Consider the following 10,683-nt stretch of genomic DNA (forward strand, 5'->3'; position numbering starts at 1 on the left):
CATAAAATTACGCGCAACGAATATATATAATATAAAGTACTCTTGACATCATCAAAACATAAACATATATTCTATTTGGTTCAACACATACACTTGGCTGCAGTGTGGCCATCTATCCCACATCTCTCAAAAGACACCTCTTGATTAATCATATGAACCGTTTCTTGCTTATTATCCAAAGAGTGAGATGTTTTTAATTCAGCTATTTGAGCCGTTAAGGCCTCCAGTTGTGCCGCAATAACATTATCTGAATCACTTCCTCTCTTACTACCTCTGGGGTTACCATACTCAGCTGTGTGATTAACTATCTGATCAATCAACTTCCAAACATTACCGTCATTAGTATTATCCTGGAATCTTCCATTGGCAGCGGGATCAAGCAAAGCTCTGTGATCGTCATACAACCCGTTGTAAAATTGGTTGAAAAGAAACCAAATCAGGAAGCCATGATGAGGGACGGATCGAACTAGCCTTTTGAAACGAACCCAAGCTTCATTAAAATCTTCGGTAGGACCTTGTTTAAAACTCGTAATCTGGCTTCTAAGAGCATTAGTCTTCTGCGGTGGAAAATACCTCTTGTAGAATGTAAGAGCTAATGAAGTCCAGTTAGTGATTGCGTCAGCCTCCATATCCAAGTCACGTAGACATTCTGTTGCATCATTTCTCAGAGAGAAAGGAAAAAAGTCTGTTTGACTTGATCTTGAGTCACCCCAGCTGTCAAAGGAATAGAACAACAATATGTGACAAATTTCTCCATGTGTTTGGCGGGGTCCTCTCCTGCTTTTCCTCTGAATGACTTTCTCTCTACTAGGCTTATATAAGAAGGTTTGATCTCAAAAGTCCCTTTATTAGTGGTAGGGAGCTTAAAACCTTTAGGAATGAAATCAACCGTGGGTTCGTAACGACTTGACAAGGTCGGCATCTTCAATGTTGTAGGAGAAACGGGTGCAGAAATAAGTGTGTCCTCTTCAAAAAACGAATATTCTACGAAAGTAAACTGCTCGTAGTCAAGTGTACTCAAGTCTTCCACCTGACTTACTTCTCTTTGAAATTTTCGTCTATAGCGAAAAGTCTTCTTTGGCTCGAGATCAAAAGGTATAATCTCTAACCTGTTAGATCTGGGCATACACGAAAACAACAAGAAAATATCAAACTGTCTCAAGGAACTGATGCTCCCTGAGACAAATGACAAAAATAAACAAAAACAAACATAAAAATTGTTGCCTCCCCCACAACGACGCCAAATTTGATAAGGTTATTTTCAGTCGTTGGCCTATCAAAATAATCCTAAATTACTACTAATTGGTAGTTAGTGGCAAGAAAGGGTCGAATCTACAGAGAGGCAAGTTAATTAATCTAATTTGTTTATATTTAGATTCGTCTTAAAGGTAACAATTTCAAGGGGGTTTTGTTTATTTGATTTCTAATAACTAAATGCAATAAAAGTAAATAAGACGAATTCAATAATATTAAAAAGTCTAAGGATTAGGTTCACTATGTAGTTTTACGGGGTATATTTTAACTCATTGAGAGAGCTAATTATGTTGTTTAAGGTTATATGATCGGTCGATTCAATATCCCTTTAGATCTAATTTAACATGTAGTCGCTATCATTAAATTATCTTTATTCAGTTATCGCAGCCTATATTGATTCTAACCCAGTCGGTGAAAGTCTCAATTCGCTACACTAGTCAATTAACCCTGGCCACTAATTAACTAACTAGATGAAGAACAAAAAACTGAACAATAACGAATAAGCAATTTTAACTATCAATTCATTAATTAATTCTCCTTCTAACAACCTAGATCCCCATTCTCCCTAGATTATAAAATTAGCTACTCATGATAAAGGGAATAACAATAATAAGATTAATAAACAACATGATTTAAGGCATAATAAGATGAACAAAACAATTGAATGAAATAGAACTTGAATTAATAATAAGTAAAGAAAGATTAACAAAATACCTTAATTAAAGAGCAATAGATCCAAAGCAAAACTAATATAAACTAATCTAAGAGTATTCTTGAAAGGATTCATTGACCCTCAAATTAAACTCTCTAATTATTTATCTAAAATATTCATTGATTTAGATGATGATCTTATGCATGCATAACATAAATAAAATTAGGAGTAAGAATAAAATTCCTTACAATATGGAAATCGGATTTTAAGGGCATAAGTAAGAACACCTTTCTTACGTGTTCTTGAGCTTAAATATTAGATGATTCCTTTTGTCCCAAATGTATGAGAACCTCCTATCAATTGCACCAAGACAACCCCCTTAAAACTACTAAATAATTAACTAGATTAGTTTAGTAGCTATCCTTAAAATATAATCTAATATTATTTTTGTATTACTACTTCTAGTAATTTGTATATTAGATATTAGAACAATTAACTTTCTAAAACTTATTTTAGAGAAAAGAGAGAAGAGTAAGTAGTAATTTTTCTAAGAATGAGAATGAAAAAATAAGGACAATTCTTATTATAGGGGAGGGGAAAAACCGGTGGAGAGGAGAAGAGAGGAGAGCCAATGCATGCAAAATGCTTTTTCAATTGTTCTTCTGAAAATTACTAGGGTATAGTTTAGGTTTAGTATGTAATCATTGTGTTTACTACTAATAAAATGATTTTAACCATTTCACCTAAACCACCCTAAAACCGGTTCCCCTTGTTAATATGGAGTCCATTTTATTTTTGTCAATTTGTCATTTTGTCATATAATGTGTTACATGTGACAAGTAACATGTTATTAATAATATTAATGCATATTTAACAATTAAATATCATTACATATATTAATTTAATTATATACAACAATTGACTAGTAATTCACAATTACAAGTAAATAAAATGGTCCATGTTAATATTGTTGGAATATGTGTCCTCGGACAATAATGCGATCACAACTGTCGATCATGATGATCACATGTTTAAGTCTCATTTTAAGAATACAATTGGGAAGTAATATTTTACTGTCAACTGGTCCACACATATCGGTAATGATTGGCTGACTAGAGTTTGACATTACTGTCGTGCGACGGTGGTGATCAGTTGATCCCCTTAGGTCATACCTAAATGGTAACACTCTTAATTGATTATTTAATTGATCGTATGACGATACGGGTTAATTAAATTACTTAAAATTGACGGACCATTTTGGAAGTAATATTTACGTATCTCATTATAATTTGATTAAATAAGATACTGTCTAAGTGATCGCATTGTTTTATTACTTAGATGAAATTATTGTTTACGGAAACAATTGAATTTGAATGAATAATTTATTATAAATACAAGATGTTGTGATTTATAATTGGTAAATCATTTTAGTACAAGTAATTATGAATTACTAAGTCGATTTTGTACATGACGTATTTTTATTAATACGTTGATTTTTAATATGTTAAAAATGCATAACAATTTTACATGACTTGTGACATGTGACAAATTGATAAATTGACAAAGATAAAATGGAATCCATTATATCTCATATTGACTGAAATGGAGGGTGATTTTGGCTAAATATTGTGTTAATTATTTTTTAAGTGGAAAGCATAATCATTTACCTAAATACTAGCCATGCATACCTAGTTACTCTTGTGAAGAACACCTTGGTCTTGCATTGGCCATTACCCCCCCCCCCCCCCCTACCCGGTTTTGTCATAGAGAAAAGCCAAGGGTTTTTCTCTATAATTTACCTAATACACTACATCAAAAATATTAGTGTATTATTCATTCTTACAACATCTAAAAATAGAGAGTTTTTAGAGAGATTATTACTTCTTCTTCTCCCTTCTCTTAACCGAAAATAAGAGACCAAACTCAATATTTTGGGTCAATTTTATTTAGATTAATATTGTTCTAGTATTAATAATATTAATCTTTTAAGGGGTTACTTTGGGTATTCATCTTTGGGAGAGATTCTACCCTTGAATCTTTGTTCATCCATATTAGGAGAGCTCAAGAACAAGTGAGTAGGAGAACTCATTTGTGCCCAATAATCCGAAATTTCTATTGTAAGAATGACGATTTCTTCTTCATCTTTATTCATGTTTGCATGCATAAGATCCAAATTAATTTTATGACTAAATTAGATTGAAACATATATGAATATGTCGAAATAATGAGATATAGATTTCTAACAAGCGGTATCTTGAGCCTTAGGTTGTTTGCATGCAAATCGGTTATAGTTTTTCCGAGTTATACGATTAACAAATAAAACTTATAAATTTGTGTTTATTATGATATATCACGAAATCAATTATGCATTTTAAAGTTTCTGATCCTAAAAGTTTAGGATATTTTGGTTAATTTATGGATTTTTATTGTTCATTTTATATAATAATGGCATTAAAATGTGATTTTATGATAAAAATATCATTTTTGGACTAAAATTAGCTAAACTTCATTTTTTTCAGTGGTTTTTGGATATGTTTTCAGATATATTATATTTTGATGACCTGTAAATGTTTATAATTTTATGAGTTCTTATGCTCGAAATATGGATTTTTCATGATAAAATCGAATTTAAATGATAAAATAGGTTAATATGAGATAAATTTCGAATCTGATCATAGAAATTTAGTATGTTGTCACATGAAATTTTACAAGATGTGTGTAAAATAATTGGCTATAATGATGTCTTTATGCATGATTTATGAATTTTTGATGAAAAATAACATAAATAGTGACTTTAATTAGTGAAAAATTGCTAAAACATACTTCATGACTAAAGGAAAAACGTCACATGTTGCATTTTATCATATATTTCAGATCTAAAATTGAAAAGTTGATAAATATAAATTTTTCTCATATTTTTTATGATTATAATTGTTAAATCCGATAAACCGCAACATTGTTTTTCCCGATAAATTTTGAAATTTTTAACCTAAGTTTTTGAACATTATGAGTGTCATGGTATTTTTCCAGAATGTTCATGAGTTTAAATTTCAAATTTATTTCAAATTTTTATGATTTATTTGAAGTTTATGGCATTATATTGTAATTTTAAGTCCTTTTATGAACAATATTAAAAAATGTAAGTTAATTATTGTCAATATGTTAGTGGAGACTAATATTGAGTCCTAAGATGGTTGGGGTAATTAACTAGTACATAAATATGAATTTATGTAATTATTGTGATTATAAAATGTTAAATCACGCAAATCCGTAAAAACCGATTAATATACGATATTGGCTCCTTAAAGGCGATTTAGCATAAAATTGGGCATGTTCATACATATTATAATGCTGCATTTTATTTATGATAGTCATAATTTTATTTTATGTAATTTTTGAATTATGTAATTTTTACTTAGTATGGCCTTAGTTTTTAATTGGTATTACCCGAAATGTATGGGAATATCGATTCGGTTGTAAGTTTTTGTGATCTCGTATCACCGTTTTGTAATTTAATAGATTTATTTTATTTTAATTACAAATGTATAATAGGAAATTATGTAATTTGTTATGTAATTTATTTATTCCGGAGTTCCTTGAAGACGGTGCCACTCAAGAAGGCGATCCATTAAAGACGGTGTTACCTCGAGATGCGTGCCAAAACCGAAGTTCAAGGGACCAATGGAGTTGGTTTCCGAATTTGTAATAGTTTATTAGATTTACTATTTTAGGAAGGCCATACTAGGATTTAATTTATGCTTTGAGTTTTATTTATATGTTGCATGCATCGCTAAATCGCCATAACTAAAACATGCATTATCATTTTAATTGAGTTTATCGACCGTGTCAATTATAATTATCGTAGTTCACCGCTTTAGTTCACTTAAAACGTGATAGATTATAAATTGACATGACCTCTCGCTAAAATAAACAATTGAGACATAGCCTTACCAAAAAGTAGAAACCATGAAAACCTATTTCGTGAGGGAGTGCACTCGGCTTTACCGGAGTACAAACCTTGTTACGTAGGGGAAGTGGGTGATAAATGTCTACGCACCGAATTTATAAAGATGAGGGTTGTTTTCGTCTTTACCGATGCCCAAGTTGATGTAAGTTTGGATCATGGACACATTTATTCGAAATTTGGGTTGAACTCAACGAAAGTATTCTCGACGGTTGCCGGATGTGTTTTGGGCTAAAGATAAATTTTAATGTAAATTTATCAACCAAGAGTTCTAAAAGTAGAATCGATTAAAAAGTTAATCCACCGAGTTATATTGATAAGGGTTGTTTTCGGCTTTACCGATGCTTAAGTTAATATGAATTTGGGTCTTGGAATCATTTATCAAAGTTGGGTAGAGGTCACTAGATAAATGCAATAAAACTTGTTTAAATTAAATTTTTACGAGTGTTATTATTATTTTGAAAACGACATATGTTTTATTCCTTCAATTTTCGTTTTGTAGATCGCATCTATTTCTCATAACAAATAGCCACTCCAAACACCAACGCCACACCTCTCACTAATATTTCATGGCTCCGATCCTTCATGGATCGTTGTAAACTTGAAAAGAATGGGTCAAATTTCTCCGATTGGGATGCCCAACTCAAATTAGCCGCCCAAGGTGACGACAAGCTTCGTTACCTCACCGAGGCCTCTCCACCCGAACCTAATGCTAGGTCGAGTGCCGCTACTAGGGAAGCATATGAGGCTTACCACAAGGAGTCCGCCGCAATGAAAAATGTTGATTTTTGCGATGGAGGCGGATCTCCAAAGGAGAGCCTTTAAAATGGGCACCGCTAATGAAATCTATTCCAAGCTTGTGACAATGTTTTCACAAACTCCGAGGATCGTCCAATATGAGGCGGCCGCGGCATTCTTTGATCTCGACTTTAAAGAGGGCCAAAAGGTTAGCCCTCACGTGCTCAAATTAATGGAGCTAGTCGAGACTTTGAAGATTCAAAAGGTTGAAATCCCCAAAGAGCTCATTGTAGATAGGATTCTACACTCCTTATCCAAAGTCAAGGCATATGTTCCATTCCGGGTGAATTTTAACATGCAAGACAAGGACGTGTCTCTTAAAGAGTTGCACAAGTTACTTGTGCAAGCCGAAAGAGACATGGGGTTAAATGTTAACCCACCTAAGGATGTGTTTAACATAAGCACCAAGAGCAAGGGGAAGTTCAAAAAGAATGGGAAGAAGGGTAAGAAGCAAGCTCCATTTTCACCAAGGCTAAGACTTTTGAAGCTAGCACTTCCAAGACCAAGAAGGGTCCTCTTGATAAATGTCATTATTGTAATGGTGTTGGACATTGGAAAAGGAATTATTCCAAGTATCTTGGTGACATCAAAGATGGAAAGATCACTCCAGTAGGTATATGACTATCCTTTCTTTTATGTTTCTAATTCAACTATGGTATTGTGATACAAAGTTGTGATAATGTATCCCCTTTTTATTGTAAATAGGGCCTCCACCAAGCAAGAACAAGGGAAAGGAAAAGCAAGCTTGAGAAATCATCAAGAAGCTAGGAGTAGCTTCCATGAAGCTTGGCTTTTTATTGTCTTATTTTAATTTATGTTTCGGATTTTTAGAACTATTTTGATTTCCGTGTTCAACATGGAAATGATTGATCCTTTCTAAACAATTGTTGTATTTTGGATTATGGTGGCTTGGTTTGCAACCCAAGTCACCCCTTTTATCGTATTTTCCTTGTTCTAAAAATTCGTCCATATATGCTTGCTCATAGAAACATATGATCATCCACTTAAAGTGATCTAATAGACAAGTATAATGATGGGATTCATTATATGTCCATAAGCTTAAGGCTTGTGTATGATCAATTATAAAGTGATGTTGAATTGATGAACTCTCTTAAAGGAATGTCAATCACCAAGTACACTTATCAAATCTAAAAAAATTAGTCAACCTATGAGATAGTCCTCCTTATACTTCAAAAATAATCATTTGTGTCTCATAAGCTATCTTTGAATCTCTAGTGTATTTATTCTAAAGATAGAGTGGAGAAAAATGAAGACACAAAGAACACAAAGCAAATTTGTATACTTGTGTAAATGAGATCTACGCAAGAAAGAATGATTTGTATACCTATATAGATAGTGTACACGAATAGATGAGATCTATGGTCTCGAATAGATGAAATCTACATGACAAAAGAGACCAAGTGAAGTAATCAAAAGAATATGTTCTCAAGATAACTACACGAGGAGACCAAAAGAAAGTTTTGGAATAAGAATGACTAAAGTAAAGTCTTAACAAGAGATTTGGCTAGTTTATGAACGACTCTTGACCAATAGTTTCAATATTGATATTTACTTAAGAGCCTAAATGAAACAAAGTTGCATCCTCGAAAATAAATGAGATTTATGACTAAAAGTTGCAAAGAATGATATGACGATATCCACAAGAGCTAAGTTAAGTGTTAACCACGCTAGTGTCATTACTTAACCTCATTAATGAAAATAAAATGGTTAAACCTCCTTCCGGAAAGGGTATTTTGAGAAGGACGTATATTAAATGAAATTCACATTTAAATAATGACATTGCTACGCATCATTATAAAATGAATGAGTTAGAGATTAAAAATCTCTTTCCATAAGTTTAAGATTGAAACCTTTTCTAAATAGGTATTTTGAAAAGATATGTTGGGAACATTTGGTTTTATCTTAATAACTTGGCAAAGCAAAATATATTTCAATTCTTAAAATGTTTCGATTGAGTAGTCAATTACGAAACATGTGGAATTAAGTGGGAGTTGGAAATTATCATGTGAAGACATGGAATTTAGTGGGAGCAATCATCTTGTAAAAATTTATAACTCATTACTCATTAAGAATGACGAGCTAATACTATCTTTCACAAAGAAGTATTTGAGTTTTCAATTCTGGATGAAAATGGACTATGATGAATCCAAACACATCATGAGATGTTGGATAAGTATTGAGATATACACATCGAATCAACGAGGAACATAGGTTATTCATGTCAATGAAAATGGAATTGCCATTAGCAGTTATGGTCATTCATTGAACCTAAGAATGGTTGATTACATGATTATAAGTTACTAATGTTTCCGCCATTAGAATAATCATGCACATGTCCAATAATAAATCATATGCATAAGAGCATGATGAATCATTGGCAAGCCATAGAAGAATCGTCATGAATTCTCGAGGAGAACCAATGAGCGATTTCAGTGTTGGACAGAACACTCTGTTATGTGTCAAGAGGTTTCACATATTGAAGTTCGAACACACGTAAGGATTTATGAAATTCCTAAGCTATTCAAGCTAAAAGGAGAAATAAGAAGTTTGGAAAGATACTTAGTTAAAGTAAGAAGTTACTCAAAACTAATATTTTCTAATATGCTAGGACTTATGAGAAGTGCTAGGCTAATCATCTTGACAATTGTTGCAAGACTCTACAAAACGTATACCTAGTGCATTGTGAGTGGGTAGAACACTTGACCAGTGCAAGTTATATCATCCACCACAAATTCGTTGGTTATGTGATAAACAACCAAAAAATTCTTTCAAGATAAAGAACCCAAACCTAGGTTGGGAACCTATATGTGTACTTGGTAAGGTTCATGCTATGAAAGATAACGTGAATATAAAGGAAAATGCAATAAAAGAAGTTTGAACACATGGACACATGGTATGTTAAACTTCTATTGCAATCGACTAGTGTTTACACACTTACGATATACATCACAAAGTTGTAATATGGTATTGACTACCCAGATGTGATGTCGACATTCGTCGTTTGAGTTATTATTAACTCACCTTATACTTTGTTACATCCAAACGGGTTGTAGAGACAATTGAACCCCGTTAAAGTGAACGTGGATTAGCATTGTATTCGCCCATAGTTACTTACATGAGATGACGTCTCGAAGTGACTAGAGTGTGATGCGATTGATGGCAAGTTCAAGTGCCATGAAGTCATGTGAGATGACAAGTCGATCACATAGGCAGACTGTTAGGAACACTTTGTCGGGCCTTATGACCGCTTATAGAGTTCTGGCAAATTTATATAGCCTGGTCGTGGCGAGAGCTACTATAGTATTCTAATGAGTCGATTCTTTTGACTAAAGACTGTTCACCTAAGATGGCACGATTTGATTAACTTTGATTTGTGTTACTACGACCTTCGTAAATGGGGTCAAATGGGCATATTTTGGGTTATGATGGTTGTGGCTAGTCGAAGGGAATAAGTGCGATAGGAATTGTCCACCTCTAGTCAGGGTTATAAAAATATCTCAGGGCCACTCGAGGAGTAATGAACTGGAAATGCGTGGCCACGCTCGGAAGATATCTATGGTAAATAAATCCGGTCAATCAGTTATTCTCCAGATCGAGGAAACCACTCTCGATATGATCACTTGCAAGTACGACCTGAAAGACACCTTGCATTGAGTGAGAGATAGTAATAAGACAAGAGAATTGGTGACGCACACTTGTCGAGGACAAGTGGGAGATTGTTGGAATATGTGTCCTCCGACAATAATGCGATCACAACTGTCGATCATGATGATCACATGTTTAAGTCTCATTTTAAGAATACAATTGGGAAGTAATATTTTACTGTCAACTGGTCCACACATATCGGTAATGATTGGCTGACTAGAGTTTGACATTACTGTCGTGCGACGGTGGTGATCAGTTGATCCCCTTAAGTCATACCTAAAGGGTAACACTCTTAATTGATTATTTAATTGATCGTATGACAATACGGGTTAATTAAATTACTTAAAAT

The 10,683-nt window shown here is 33.2% G+C and overlaps 1 non-coding gene across 1 annotated transcript; it reads left to right on the plus strand.

Annotated features, from left to right (window-relative positions):
- The first annotated feature begins 441 nt into the window (after positions 1 to 441).
- On the plus strand, positions 442 to 548 carry LOC141593229 (small nucleolar RNA R71). The gene has a single exon (XR_012521331.1). It is a non-coding gene; the product is annotated as a small nucleolar RNA R71 (small nucleolar RNA).
- Positions 549 to 10,683: the final 10,135 nt, after the last annotated feature.

Source organism: Silene latifolia, chromosome 7, assembly GCF_048544455.1.
Source record: "Silene latifolia isolate original U9 population chromosome 7, ASM4854445v1, whole genome shotgun sequence".
NCBI lineage: Eukaryota > Viridiplantae > Streptophyta > Magnoliopsida > Caryophyllales > Caryophyllaceae > Silene > Silene latifolia.